We start from the raw sequence: 15,413 nt of genomic DNA on the forward strand, positions 1-15,413 counted from the left end.
AGGAATAGCATACCCTGGTGGGGAAAAGCGCTCTCGACCACGCTGGAGATAACAGTACTTCAAACCCGACTGCTGGGGATAACACTCCACTGACACCTCTGCTGGGGATACACCATCCTTCCAACTCAGTGGGGGATCTTAACTGGGGAAATATTCGCTGGAGAATACATCCACTTCCAGGCCTGCTGGGAATAGGCAATTCTTAGATCTGCTGGGGATAACAGGCACTACCCACAGGCATCTCTGCAGGGGAGAATAGCTCTGAAAGCTCTCATACGTGTTTAGGGAAATAACTGCTATGGAAACATCCTCACCGATGACAACCTACAAAACAGCACAACATACATGCCCCAGGGGTGGACAAGATACGCTCAAGTGTCCTCAACATTCAAAATGATTTTCAAATGTTTTATCTTTCTACACGTTATTGTTTAGCCTTCAGGTTTTTATATGCAATGTTTATCAAAAATTCGGACGTTTTTGCAAACAAAACAGTAAAATAAAAACAAGAGAGCTATTTATCTGAATAACGACTTTTATTGATTGAAAAATGGGCCTGAAAAGGCGAATACATTGGGAAGCAATTCCTAGAAAGAGGTGATTGCACACAAAAGGAAAAACTCTATCCTAATGACAATGTGAACACGGCATCCACTATTTCCCAATTCTGTTATAATTCACAGATCATCAGTTTTCCTCCCAACTTCCTTGCTTTCTGAGAAGAATGACTGGACCGATCACGTCTTTCGAGATGGCAGACGACGAAGCGCGATGAAGTACATATAACTCAGACTGTAGTCTTCGCTCTAATCCCTCTTTTGCCTGGATCGCCCTTTCGGGTTTTCAATCCACCGGGCGGAATCTCCATAGATGTCAAGAGTTTTAATCCTCAAATCAATGGCTTCTTCTATCCCCATTATACAAGCCTCATACTCAGCTTCGTTGTTGGTGACATCAAACGTCAATCTAGCAGAGAAGGGTATATGAGCACCTTTTGGATTGACAAGCACTGCACCAACACCATTACCATTCACATTCGCAGCCCCATCGAACATCATTGTCCACTTGTCATCCGGATCCGGTCCTTCCTCGACAAGAGGCTCTTCACAATCTTTCATCTTAAGATACATGATGTCTTCATCAGGGAATTCAAACATCATAGGCTGATAATCTTCAAGCGGTTGCTCGGCAAGATAGTCTGACAGAATACTACCCTTGATGGCCTTCTGAGACGTGTATTGAATATCATACTCTATTAAAATCATCTGCCAACGGGCAACACGTCCGGTGAGAGCCGGCTTCTCAAAGATGTATTTCACTCGATCCATCTTAGAAATCAACAAGGTAGTATGGTTCAACATATACTGCCTCAGTCGGCGAGCAGCCCAGGCCAAAGTACAACAAGTTTTCTCAAGCTGTGAATATTTGATTTCACAGTCGGTAAACTTTTTGCTAAGGTAGTATATGGCATGCTCTTTTCGACCAAACTCGTCATGCTGTCCCAATACACACCCCATTGAGTTCTCAGTCACTGACAGGTACATTATCAACGGTCTCCCAGGAACTGGAGGTATAAGGATTGGAGGTTTCTGTAAATACTCCTTTATCTTGTCAAAAGCTTTCTGACAATCATCATTCCACCTGATTGCTTGATTCTTTCTTAGCAACTTGAATATTGGTTCACACGTGGCAGTTAGGTGAGATACAAACCTTGCAATGTAGTTCAGTCTCCCTAAAAACCCACGAACCTGCTTTTCTGTTTTCGGTTCAGGCATTTCTTGAATAACTTTGACTTTTGTTGGATCAACCTCAATCCCTTTCTCACTGACAATGAAGCCTAACAGCTTCCCGGATCTCACTCCAAACGTACACTTGTTCGGATTCAGCCTCAGTTTGAACTTTCTCAATCTGTCAAACAACTTCTGCAAATTTACCAGGTGCTCCTCTTCTGTCTGCGACTTCGCAATCATGTCATCCACGTACACTTCAATTTCCTTGTGCATCATGTTATGAAAGAGAGTCGTCATAGCCCTCTGATAGGTAGCACCAGCATTCTTCAGCCCAAATGGCATCACCTTATAGCAAAACGTGCCCCAAGGTGTAATGAATGTCGTCTTTTCCATGTCCTCTGGCGCCATCTTAATCTGATTATATCCAGAAAAACCATCCATGAAAGAGAATATCGAGGATTGAGCCGTATTATCAACCAATACATCAATGTGAGGTAATGGGAAATCATCTTTCAGACTCGCTCTACTCAAATCCCGGTAATCGACACACATTCTGACTTTGCCATCCTTCTTCGGCACGGGAACGATGTTGGCCACCCACGGGGGATAAGTTGTTACTGACAAGAAGCCAGCATCGAACTGCTTCTGAACCTCCTCTTTAATCTTAACAGCCATATCAGGACTCGTTCTCCGAAGCTTCTGCTTGACTGAAGGACAATCTTCTCTGAGAGGTAGTCTATGCATCACAATATCCGTATCCAACCCAGGCATATCTTGATAAGACCAGGCGAATATCTCTACATACTCTCTCAGCATCTCAATCAACCTGCTCTTGACCTCTGTTTTCAAAGCAGCCCGAATCTTAATATCCCTTCTGGCGTCCTTAGTACCAAGATTAACAATCTCCAACTCTTCCTGATGAGGTTGGATGACTCTTTCCTCTTGCTTCAACAATCTAGCCAATTCTTTAGGGAGTTCACAGTCTTCCTCACTCTCCTCTTCAGCTTGGTAGATGAGATTATTGAAATCATACTGAGCCATAACAGAACTGTTCATGGTTGATGCCGTGATATCACTTCTGCATGTTTAATGCTTTGTTTTAGAAAAAGAGTTCAATAAAGTCACAAAAAAACAAAAACATTGCCATTTTATTGTTTTGAAAAATGAAAACAAAAATAGAAAGACAGGGATCACAGAATCGTTTGCAAAACGTCCTTTATTAATGATTAAATTGTAAAACATGATGAGGCCCTACAATGAACCACTACGTCTTGGGCAGAACATAGGGTTTTATGCAGAATGAAAAAACAAAAGAAAATTACTCTGTTTGAAGAGTAACTTGGACCACATCTTCTGCCGTCCAGTTGTTGATCACTTCCCCTGGTGCACACGGGCGAACCCAGTTGTCAAGATCACAATCATTGTCACCGTCTTCAACATCGGCTGCGAAGACGTCACCGTGATTCATCAGCCCAACGCTGGTAAAGGTACTCGGACCTGCTGGCACACCCTGCTCCGCTTGCAAAGGTTGATAGCCAATACCAAACTTATCCTCTTTGACAGGCAAATCCACCATCTTGCCCCAGCCCTCAGACTTTCCAGAGTCAACAACCTCCTTGGCTTTCTTGTAAGACGCAATCGAAGCACCCGGCTTCCTCTGCTCAGCGAACGCCACCCTCTCGAGAGCAACAGTCTCGAATGCCTGGCATAAAGTTTCATGGATCTCGCTATCCACCTCTACATATTTGAAAGAGGATAGGTGACTCACCAGAATATCTTCTTCGCCGCACACGGTCACAATCTGACCGTTCCAGACATATTTGAGCTTCTGATGGAGAGTCGACGAGACTTCCCCAGCTGCATGAATCCACGGACTCCCCAATAGACAACTGTAAGCGGGCTGGATGTCCATAACGTAGAAGATGATGTCAAAAACCTCTGGACCTATCTTCACCGGCAAAGTGACTTCACCAAAAACTGACCGTTTGGATCCGTCGAATGCACGAACTATCAGGTCACTAGGAGTGAGCACTGTAGGTGTTTAATTGGCTGCATTATATGGTAAAACACTAGCTAGATTCTAATGTCTTGACTGATGTCATGACATGGTGTGTATGTGTGACTGCATTGTATGTTAGACTGGATGCTGTGACATTCATACCTGTCAGCAGATACTAAGGAATAGAACAGCAGGTGTTCTGTTAGAACTTAGTATTTATTTCCAGTCTGGTTATCAAGGGAATACCAGACCTGGCATAAGGCCTACTGACTGAATGTCAAACTGGATGTTATGACATTCATCATTGACAGCATATACTGAACAATAGACAGAGTGGTGTTCTGCTACACTTCAGTATGTTTCTTAGTCTGTTCTTCAAGAGGATAACAGAACTAACTTAAGGCCAAATGTGTAAATGTCAAATTGGATACTTTGACATTTATTAATGTAAGCTGTTACTGTAGTATGGTCGTTTTGGTCATGTACAGGTCAGCAAAATTGTACAGTCTGTTTTCTGGAAAAACAGACTCAGCATATGATCCTTGATGTCAAGCTGAATGTCGTGACATTCATTCCTGACAGCATATGCTATATTGTAGGTTGTTCAGTTTTCTGTTTCAGCTTTTTCTCAGGCTATTCTTCAGGGATTCAACAGCTTAGAGAAAATCCAGGATATCAACAACCAAGCTACATTTAATGAACCTAACAAATAGCCTATTTGTTAGTAACCTAGATGTTGAATTTATGGGAACTCGCGTGACCTTAAATTCAGGAGAATACAAGTGTAAAAGCCCAGGGTACTGCAATATAAAAGGAAGTCGTTCCTTCATTCAGTTTTGGGATTTTAAGGCGTGAAGATTTAGTGTGTCCATCATACTTCACTGCTGTATTTTTGTGAGTCTTGTATTAGACATATCTTGTAAGCCAAGCCTTTATCATGTTGATGATTGCTTTGGCATAGGGTGTTCATTGAGTTGTAAGTGTTGTGAAGCTCAAAGCTTTTAAGAGTGAGTGCTATGTATCTTGATTAAAGCTGTTAAGCACAATCAAGAGTTGTTTGAAGTGTGACTTCAAAGTTGTCTTTAATATTGATTAAAGGTAGTAATGACTGAGGTGATTGAGGGGGAGTGAGTAGGAACTCTGATCTTAGAGTAAGATTGAAATTGCATTGGGTAGGGATTAAGTGACAAGTTATAAACGGGTGAGTTTAGCTTTGAATTAATACTACTGATAGTGGATTTCCTCCCTGGCTTGGTAGCCCCCAGATGTAGGTCATGTTGGACTGAACTGGGTAAACAATTACTTGTGTTATTTACTGCACTTACTTTTAAGTTCTGCATAATTCTTGTCTGTGCAGAATTGGATGTCATAACAACCCGTGTGACATCTAAAGTCTGATAACTAGAATTTCAATTGGCATCAGAGCCGGCACCCTGCCTGTGAATTTCTGGGTAAGATCTAGGGAAGTTACTTTCTAGTACCATGGACAAGGATATAGGACACTCAAATAGACCACCCATGTTGGATGGCTCTAATTATGGTGACTGGAAGCCTCGTATGATAGCCTTCTTAAGGTCTCTAGATAGCAAAGTCTGGAGAGCTGTCAACAAAGGATGGTAACATCCAACGAAGACAGGTGAAGATGGAGTCAGTGTGCAGATTCCTGAAGAAGAGTGGGACAAGGAGCAAGAGGCATTAGCTCTTGGAAATTCCAAGGCCTTGAATGCATTGTTCAATGGAATCAGTAAGAACATCTTCAGGCTGGTGCACCACTGTGAACTAGCTAAGGAAGTTAGGGATACCCTCAAGGTAACTCATGAAGGTACTTCCAAGGTGAAGATGTCCAAACTTCAGATGCTGACCACCAAGTTTGAAAATCTGAGGATGAAAGAGGATGAGACTATTCATGACTTTCACATGAATATTCTTGAAATTGCAAACACCTCTGGTGGACTAGGTGAGAAAATGGCTGAAGAGAAACTTGTAAGAAAGATTCTCAGGTCCTTGCCTAAGAGATTTGCTATGAAGGTCACAGCCATAGAGGAGGCGCAGGACATCTGCAACATGAAGGTGGATGAGCTCATTGGTTCTCTCCAAACCTTTGGAATGGGCCTGTGTGAGAATGCTGAAAAGAAGAACAAAAGCATAGCTTTTGTATCTAACGCTGAAGAAGAGTTAGAAGCAGGAAATACTGAAGGTGATGAAAGTATATCAGAAGCCTTAGCCATGCTTGGGAGACAGTTCAACAAGTTCGTGAAGAAGATTGATCAAAGAGGGAGACCTAATGTCAAGAACATCCCGTCTGACATCAGGAAAAGATCAACTTCTGAAGAAAAGTTCAACCAAGGCAAGGGAATCCAGTGTCATGGTTGTGAAGGGTATGGACACGTCAGAGCTGAATGTCCTACTTATCTCAAGATGCAAAAGAAGGGGCTAACTATCACATGGTCTGAAGGAGATTCTGAAAGTGAATCTGAAGGAGAATCTGCCAAACATGTCACTGCACTAACCAGTGTTTGTGCCTCTGATGATGACTCAAGTGCAGATGAACTGACATTTGATGAACTTGCTGCAGCCTATAAGAAGCTGTGTACCACCAGTGCAGAAGTCCGTGCACAAGGAGAAAAGCAGAAGAAACTCATCAAGGAACTGGAAGATGAGAGACAGAAGCATCTGACAGCCATAGAGGGTCTAAATGGTGAGATAGCCTTGCTGACCTCCAAGCTGAATCAGATGACTAAATCCATCAGAATGATGAACAAGGGAACTGACACCTTGGAAGAGATTCTAAAGGTGGGACAGAAGCCTGGAACCAAATCTGGCCTAGGATTTGGGAAAAGATCCTCAGCTGAACACAAACGCCCAAAGGCTAAACTTCAGAAGTTCAAGCGGAAGTCAAAGCCAATGTCTCAACATCGGGGAACTAGGATGAATAATCATCAGAAGAGGAAATACCAAGAGTGGAGGTGTCACCACTATGGTAGGCTTGGACAAATAAAAGCCTTCTGCTACTGGATTCATGGTTTCCCTAACCAAGCCTCGCATGTCAGGCCTAAGCATAAGACCTATAAGCGCTATGTCCCCGTCAAGAAGCAACAATGGTATGCTAGGTTAGCACACACAGCTCTAAGGGCTTCTACCAGAGAAGACTGGTACTTTGACAGTGGATGCTCAAGACATATGACTGGTATGGAAAATCTACTGGTCGATATTCAACCTCACACTACCAGCTATGTGACCTTTGGTGATGGTGCCAAAGGAAAAATAAAAGGTGTGGGTAAGCTGGACTACTCTGGAGTTCCAAAACTGAACAATGTACTGTTAGTAAGAGGACTAACTGCAAATCTCATCAGCATAAGCCAGCTGTGTGATCAAGGATTCTATGTTCAGTTTACTAAGGAGCTGTGCATTGTGACAAATGGTGATAATCAGGAAGTTATGAGAGGATCCAGGTCCAAAGATAACTGTTATCTGTGGGAACCTAAAGTCTCTAACTTTTCCACAATATGCTCCTCAGCCAAGGAAGAACAGGAGGTGAAGCTGTGGCATAGACGCCTTGGACATCTCCACTTACGGGGAATGAAGAAGATTATATCCAAGGAAGCAGTCAGAGGAATTCCAAAGCTGCTTATTGATGAAGGAAGAGTCTATGGAGAATGCCAGGTGGGCAAACAAACCAAGATGTCATATCCGAAGCTGGGACATCCTACAACTTCCAGAGTTCTGGAACTGTTGCACATGGACTTAATGGGACCTATGCAGGTTGAAAGTCTTGGTGGGAATAGATATGCTTATGTGGTGGTTGATGACCATTCCAGATACACGTGGATAAGCTTTATCAGAGAGAAGTCAGATACATTTGATGTATTCAAAGACCTGTGCATCAGACTTCAAAGGGAAAAGGACAGTTGTGTTGTCCGGATTAGGAGTGATCATGGTACGGAGTTCAAGAACTCCAAGTTTGATGAGTTTTGCTCATCTGAAGGAATAAGCCATGAGTTCTCCTCCCCTATAACTCCCCAGCAGAATGGGATAGTTGAAAGGAAAAATAGAACTAAGAATCTGCTAGAGCTATGATTCATGCAAAGAAGCTCCCCATGCACTTTTGGGCTGAAGCGATGAATACCGCATGCTATGTTCACAAAAGAGTCACCTTGAGAAAAGGAAGCTCCTCCACTCTGTATGAAATATGGAAAGGCAGAAAACCCACTGTTAAGTACTTTCATATCTTTGGAAGTAAATGCTACATTCTCACAGATCGTGAACAGAGAAGGAAGCTGGATCCCAAAAGTGATGAGGGTATATTTCTGGGATACTCCACTAACAGCAGAGCCTACAGAGTGTTCAACTACAGGACCAATGTCCTGATGGAATCCATAAATGTTATTGTGGATGATAAAGAGGAAGGAATCGATGTCATTGAGGATGTTGAAACATTCCTTGACAGTTCAACAGACATTCCAGTCAAGTCTGAAGAAGTACAGGAACCTCCTCCTGAATGTGAAGTAGATGCAACCTCCAAAATGCCATCTATCAGAATTCAGAAAGACCACCCAAAGGATCTTATCATAGGGGATCCTAATAGTGGTGTGACTACCAGGTCAAGGGGAATAAGCTCAAATTCCTGTTTTGTATCCAAGGTTGAACCAAAGAATGTGAAAGAAGCCCTGACTGACGAATACTGTATCAATGCCATGCAAGAGGAGCTTGAACAGTTCAAACGGAATGAAGATTGGGAGCTAGTTCCTAGACCTGAAGGGACCAACATCATTGGTACCAAGTGGATCTACAAGAACAAATCTGATGAGAAAGGAGTAATTACTAGGAATAAAGCAAGACTAGTAGCTCAAGGTTACACTCAAGTGGAAGGGGTTGATTTCGATGAAATGTTTGCTCCTGTGGCTAGACTTGAGTCCATCAGATTGCTGTTAGGTGTAGCATGCATTCTGAAGTTTAAACTGTTCCAAATGGATGTGAAGAGCGCATTCTTGAATGGCTACTTGAATGAAGAAGTCTATGTGGAACAACCCAAAGGGTTCAGTGATCCCAACCAACCCAAGCATGTGTACAAGTTGAGGAAAGCCTTGTATGGGTTGAAACAAGCACCTAGAGCATGGTATGAAAGGTTGACCGAATTTCTGACCTCAAATGGATACATAAAAGGTGGAATAGATAAAACCTTGTTTGTGAAGGATGAAGAAGGCAAAATCATGATAGCTCAAATCTATGTGGATGATATAGTCTTTGGTGGAATGTCAGAACAAATGGTTTAACAATTTGTTCACCAAATGCAATCTGAGTTTGAAATGAGTCTAGTTGGAGAACTGACCTATTTCCTTGGAATGCAAGTAAACCAAATGGAGGACTCTATGTTTCTCTCCCAAAGCAAGTATGCCAAGAACATAGTTAAGAAGTTTGGTATGGATAATGCTAGGCACAAGAGGACTCCTGCGCCTACTCATCTGAAGTTAACCAAAGATGATGGAGGGCCTAGTGTTGATCAATGCTTGTATAGAAGCATGATAGGCAGTCTACTATACCTAACTGCAAGTAGACCTGACATTTCTTATGCAGTTGGAGTGTGTGCTAGATACCAAGCAGACCCTAAGGTGAGCCACTTGAATCAAGTCAAAAGGATTCTCAAGTACATCAATGGGACTTGTGACTATGGGATGATGTACTCACATGGGTCTGAGCCTGTCCTATCTGGGTACTGTGATGCTGACTGGGCTGGGAGTGCTGATGACAGAAAAAGCACATCAGGAGGATGTTTCTTCTTGGGAGACAATCTCATATCTTGGTTCAGCAAGAAGCAGAATTGTGTATCTCTGTCCACTACAGAGGCTGAATACATAGCTGCTGGAAGTAGTTGTTCCCAACTGGTTTGGATGAAACAGATGCTCACTGAGTACAATGTCACTCAAAATGTCATGACATTGTTCTGTGATAATCTCAGTGCCATCAATATCTCCAAGAATCCCATCCAACACAGCAGGACCAAACATATTGACATTAGACACCACTTCATCAGAGATCTGGTGGAAGACAAGGTGATTACTTTGGAACATGTAGCCACTGAACTTCAATTGGCTGACATATTTACAAAGGCTCTGGATGCTACTCAGTTTGAAAACTTAAGGGGCAAACTGGGAATATGTCTCTCTGAGACCTTACAGCAACCACTGATGTTTGGGATGTATTGTTTAATATCTCTGCCTATTAAACAATTGGTACTATGCTCTGATTGGTCAACAGATCATAGCTGTGCCACTTGCAACAAGTGTGGCAACAAGAGGGTAAGGAGACACCCTAACGTGAGAAGGGCCATGTACCTGCAGGAATTCAAGGATGCTGTTCATGCAGGAGTGGTTCTGGATGTCAGAAACAAAGTCATGGCATCTGATATGGTGGTACCTACTGTAAAGCAAAAGTGGGTGATTACTTGATCAAAGCTGTGAAGCAAGATCAAGTGGAGGCTAACTTGGTTGAAACTGTGAAGTAAAACCAAGTCTGTAACTCTGTCATTGTTCTCTGGTTATGCTATTGGCTTTGGCAACATTTTTGACAAAAAGGGGGAGTAATAACCACCCTTGACAAACAGAGTGGGTCTCAACAACAGAATCTCATGACAGATTCCCTCCCCTGCAGCATGTGTGTGTTGAAGTTTGGGTTTAACTTCTGTATGTGTGCTGCAAGTAGAAGTTTTTATTTAACTTCCATGTGTGTGAGTGTGCTACCACTCTGAGTGTATTAGCTAGGTTTATTTCCTGCTAGATGTGTGATTCCGCTGCTATGAACTCTGTTATGGGGATCAAAGTGTTTTAGCCAAAAATTTGCCAAAGGGGGAGTTTGTAGGTGTTTAATTGGCTGCATTATATGCTAAAACACTAGCTGGATTCTAATGTCTTGACTGATGTCATGACATGGTGTGTATGTGTGACTGCATTGTATGTTAGAATAACTAACTGTACTTTGATGTCTTGACTGATGTCATGACACACTTGAGTAGTTACTGCAGGATTAGCTAATACAGGATTTATTGAATGTCAAACTGGATGCTGTGACATTCATACCTGTCAGCAGATACTAAGGAATATAACAGCAGGTGTTCTGTTAGAACTTAGTATTTATTTCCAGTCTGGTTATCAAGGGAATACCAGACCTGGCATAAGGCCTACTGATTGAATGTCAAACTGGATGTTATGACATTCATCATTGACAGCATATACTGAACAATAGACAGAGTGGTGTTCTGCTACACTTCAGTATGTTTCTTAGTCTGTTCTTCAAGAGGATAATAGAACTAACTTAAGGCCAAATGTGTAAATGTCAAATTGGATACTTTGACATTTATTAATGTAAGCTGTTACTGTAGTATGGTCGTTTTGGTCATGTACAGGTCAGCAAAATTGTACAGTCTGTTTTCTGGAAAAACAGACTCAGCATATGATCCTTGATGTCAAGCTGAATGTCGTGACATTCATTCATGACAGCATATGCTATATTGTAGGTTGTTCAGTTTTCTGTTTCAGCTTTTTCTCAGGCTATTCTTCAGGGATTCAACAGCTTAGAGAAAATCCAGGAAATCAACAACCAAGCTACATTTAATGAACCTAACAAATAGCCTATTTGTTAGTAACCTAGATGTTGAATTTATGGGAACTCGCGTGACCTTAAATTCAGGAGAATACAAGTGAAAAAGCCCAGGGTACTGCAATATAAAAGGAAGTCGTTCCTTCATTCAGTTTTGGGGATTTTGAGGCGGGAAGATTTAGTGTGTCCATCATACTTCACTGCTGTATTTTTGTGAGTCTTGTATTAGACATATCTTGTAAGCCAAGCCTTTATCACGTTGATGATTGCTTTGGCATAGGGTGTTCATTGAGTTGTAAGTGTTGTGTCGCTCAAAGCTTTTAAGCGTGAGTGCTATGTATCTTGATTAAAGCTGTTAAGCACAATCAAGAGTTGTTTGAAGTGTGACTTCAAAGTTGTCTTTAATATTGATTAAAGGTAGTAATCACTGAGGTGATTGAGGGGGAGTGAGGAGGAACTCTGATCTTAGAGTAAGATTTAAATTGCATTGGGTAGGGATTAAGTGACAAGTTGTAAACAGGTGAGTTTAGCTTTGAATTAATACTACTGATAGTGGGTTTCCTCCCTGGCTTGGTAGCCCCCAGATGTAGGTCATGTTGGACTGAACTGGGTAAACAATTACTTGTGTTATTTACTGCACTTACTTTTAAGTTCTGCATAATTCTTGTCTGTGCAAAATTGGATGTCATAACAACCCGTGTGACATCTAAAGTCTGATAACTAGAATTTCAAGCACAACTCCTTCAACATCAATCTTGCCAAGAATCTTCTTGGGCAGCACATTCAGAGAAGAACCGGTGTCGACTAGCACGTGCGACAAAACAGCACCCTTGCACGCCATGGTGATATGAAAGGCCTTGTTATGGTTTCGCCCTTCAGGCGTCAAGTCAAGGTCTGTGAACCCCAAACCGTGCCTGGTGCTCACGTTAGCTATCAGACCTTCCAGTTGGTTGACGGAAATCTCTTGCGGTACGTAAGCCATATTTAACATCTTCAGCAAGGCGTTACAATGTGCCTGAGAGCACAGCAGCAAAGAGAGAATAAATATCTTAGACGGAGTCTGGTTGAGTTAATCTATGATCTTGTGGTCACTCTTCTTAATTATCTTCATAAACTCCTCCACATCCTTTTCAAATGAACCCTCAGCCTCCTTCTGAGCCGGTTCCTCGTCAACCACTGCTTGTTTGCCCTTCGACTTAGCAGAAGCCTCAGCATTGACATCCCTCAACGGCTAGGGAGCAAACAGACGTCCACTGCGAGTAAAACCTCCTGGACCACCAACATTGTCCACAAAGGGACTCACAACCACATGAGTTTTTATTGGTGCACCAATCGTCACAGGCGCTTGGTTTGCTGGCCTGACCCGATTCTCAGCCCTTCTGTTGCTACGGTAGGCATTATCATATTTCCAGGGCACAACCCTACTGTCCACAGCCCTTCTGACCAGAGCGACGATTGTAGTCGGATTACCGGCAATTATAGGTGCAGAAATGGTAACAGGGGTGTCGCATCGCGCGAAAAACCGGCGGGAAAACAAGAACAACAGAGCCGCCACCGTGCGTTATTTATCCCAAAAGAGGGAAAGGAAACGCTCAGAGTAAACCTGGGAAAAGACATGGTCTCGCGACCAGAGAGAATGGGATCGGGAATCGGTTATGCGAAGGGAAGGTATTAGCACCCCTACGCATCCGTCGTACTCGACGGGATCCACGCACAATAGGAAGGGAAGATGGTTGCTAAAACACTGCTCAAACACACACACACACTGGCTGAAGGAGACACAAGAAAACAGACGAGACTGACTCGGCAAGATATCGCATCCTGGGCCTACTTAGTCTATCAAGCATAAACATCAGAGTCTAAGTAGTTCGGACTGGGGAAACGACACATGCTCGCTAGGATATCGCATCCTATGCATACGTATCTTCTTGGGCGAAGAAGAATCAGAGCATTCGTAGCTCGGCTAACACGCACACAAACAAACACAGGCAAAGGCAAACGTGGAGCCCGACTGCCAATCTCTGGACTTACATCAGCATCCGAACCAAAACACACACAAGAAGGCAAACATGGAGCCTGAATGCCAATTGCTGGACTTACATCAGCATCCGAACCAAACACACGCACACTGGAACCCAAATACCACTCGATGGACTTACATCGGCTTCCAAGCACACAACAACACAACAGGTTGATAGGGAGTCGGGGACTCAGCCTATAACTGTCAAACACACACAAACAGACAACAAATTGCTAAGGAGTCAGGCACTCGAGCCTAGCAACTGTCAGACAACACACACAAAAAGAAAAAGGGCGCCCGGAGAGATCAGCTCAATCTCCTGCCTACATACTTCATCTGGTATGAAGATCAGGGCGATGTAGTTCCCCTACGCAGGGATAAAGGACTAGCCTAACCAGATAACAGAGGGAGACACAACTAGGGAGACTACGACTCGAGCCTAGATGTTATCATGCAAATCAACCCTAAGTTATGGTTTCTAGCTAAATGGCACAAGGGCCAACCTATCCTAAGTATGGCTCACACAGGAAGCAAGCCACACACACTTAACTTGCACAGGAAGCAAGCCAAGCAAAACCTAACTTGCACAGGAAGCAAGTCTAAACTAATCCTAACTTGCACAGGAAGCAAGTCAAACTATCCTATCTTGCACAGGAAGCAAGTCAAACTATCCTAACTTGCACAGGAAGCAAGATAGGATAGTTTGACTTGCTTCCTGTGCAAGTTAGGATTAGTTTAGACTTGCTTCCTGTGCAAGTTAGGTTTTGCTTGGCTTGCTTCCTGTGCAAGTTAAGTGTGTGTGGCTTGCTTCCTGTGTGAGCCATACTTAGGATAGGTTGGCCCTTGTGCCATTTAGCTAGAAACCATAACTTAGGGTTGATTTGCATGATAACATCTAGGCTCGAGTCGTAGTCTCCCTAGTTGTGTCTCCCTCTGTTATCTGGTTAGGCTAGTCCTTTATCCCTGCGTAGGGGAACTACATCGCCCTGATCTTCATACCAGATGAAGTATGTAGGCAGGAGATTGAGCTGATCTCTCCGGGCGCCCTTTTTCTTTTTGTGTGTGTTGTCTGACAGTTGCTAGGCTCGAGTGCCTGACTCCTTAGCAATTTGTTGTCTGTTTGTGTATGTTTGACAGTTATAGGCTGAGTCCCCGACTCCCTATCAACCTGTTGTGTTGTTGTGTGCTTGGAAGCCGATGTAAGTCCATCGAGTGGTATTTGGGTTCCAGTGTGCGTGTGTTTGGTTCGGATGCTGATGTAAGTCCAGCAATTGGCATTCAGGCTCCATGTTTGCCTTCTTGTGTGTGTTTTGGTTCGGATGCTGATGTAAGTCCAGAGATTGGCAGTCGGGCTCCACGTTTGCCTTTGCCTGTGTTTGTTTGTGTGCATGTTAGCCGAGCTACGAATGCTCTGATTCTTCTTCGCCCAAGAAGATACGTATGCATAGGATGCGATATCCTAGCGAGCATGTGTCGTTTCCCCAGTCCGAACTACTTAGACTCTGATGTTTATGCTTGATAGACTAAGTAGGCCCAGGATGCGATATCTTGCCGAGTCAGTCTCGTCTGTTTTCTTGTGTCTCCTTCAGCCAGTGTGTGTGTGTGTTTGAGCAGTGTTTTAGCAACCATCTTCCCTTCCTATTGTGCGTGGATCCCGTCGAGTACGACGGATGCGTAGGGGTGCTAATACCTTCCCTTCGCATAACCGATTCCCGATCCCATTCTCTCTGGTCGCGAGACCATGTCTTTTCCCAGGTTTACTCTGAGCGTTTCCTTTCCCTCTTTTGGGATAAATAACGCACGGTGGCGGCTCTGTTGTTCTTGTTTTCCCGCCGGTTTTTCGCGCGATGCGACAGCTGGCGACTCTGCTGGGGAAATCTGCAATCACAGGACTGCTGGGGAGAAGCAATCCTTAGATCTGTTGGGGAAAGGAGGTACTGTCCACAGGTATCTCTGCAGGGGAAATAACTCTGATAGCTTCAATACTGGCCTGGGCTGGGGACGTGATGACCTTCAGGCTTGCTGAGGAGACAACGATCTCGAATCTACCAGGGAGATTACACTCTCAATC

The sequence above is a fragment of the Lathyrus oleraceus genome, chromosome 2 (assembly GCF_024323335.1).
Source record: "Lathyrus oleraceus cultivar Zhongwan6 chromosome 2, CAAS_Psat_ZW6_1.0, whole genome shotgun sequence".
NCBI lineage: Eukaryota > Viridiplantae > Streptophyta > Magnoliopsida > Fabales > Fabaceae > Lathyrus > Lathyrus oleraceus.